Raw genomic sequence first — 924 nt, 5'->3', positions numbered from 1 at the left:
TGCCACCTGCTGTTTCAGAATGTGTACGCTCTTTGTTAAAGTTCTTCTGTCCATACAGAAATTTTTTTCCTTTTATTTATTGTACAACAAATAAAATGAGGTGAGATGAGAAGAAGAATAAAAACAAAAACAGTCTACTTAACAAATTGATTTAATTCAAAAGTCAAAACAATATAATAATTTTAAATTTTTAACAAGTTTTGAAATTACTTTTAAGATATTAAAGGAGGTTAATCTGATGAGCCATCATTTTAATAGTTTTCTAGGATAATAAGTCTGTTAAATTTCAACAGAAGAGAAACTGGAATTATGCTCACCAGCCACTTCATTAGGTACACCTGAAAAATCTAATGTAATCCAATACACCAGCTCAGCCATAAGATTTGCTTTCATGTTGCCTGTAATGTACAGGCTTTTTTCTAAGCTGTAATAGGGGTGTTAATTCAATGATATTTCAGCGTCAAGCTCATCATTGGTGGTGGGGCTGTACTGAGCTGCATTATATTCAGGTGTTCCTAATACTCTGGCCCCCTCATGTATGTAAATAGAGTGGACAAAAAATTAATATGATTAAGTTCAGTACAACACCACCTTTAACTACGGCCTCAGTAATAAACATCAATGAATTTACACACTTCAGACTCTCAACAAAACAAAAGTCAACAAAAACTAAACTTCATAAAAGCAGAATCCATGGCAGTGCTGGCATTGAGCTACATTAGATTTTTCAGGTGTACCTAATGATGAAGTGGCCGGTGTGTGTATATACATATCAAAATTCAACTTGTATTTTGTTTATTTCTTGGTCTTGTAATGTTACTGTTGTGCGTACTGTTGCTTTAACAAAGTTGGTGAATAGAAAACATCCTCATCGCCCCTTCTTACGCGCATGCGCCGCCGTACCTTTTCCGGGAACGACATGTA

Source organism: Semicossyphus pulcher, unplaced genomic scaffold, assembly GCF_022749685.1.
Source record: "Semicossyphus pulcher isolate SPU_LCO1_2020_fin unplaced genomic scaffold, fSemPul1.0.p SCAF_6, whole genome shotgun sequence".
Taxonomy (NCBI): Eukaryota; Metazoa; Chordata; class Actinopteri; order Labriformes; family Labridae; genus Semicossyphus; species Semicossyphus pulcher.
This window is presented reverse-complemented; position numbering follows the sequence as displayed.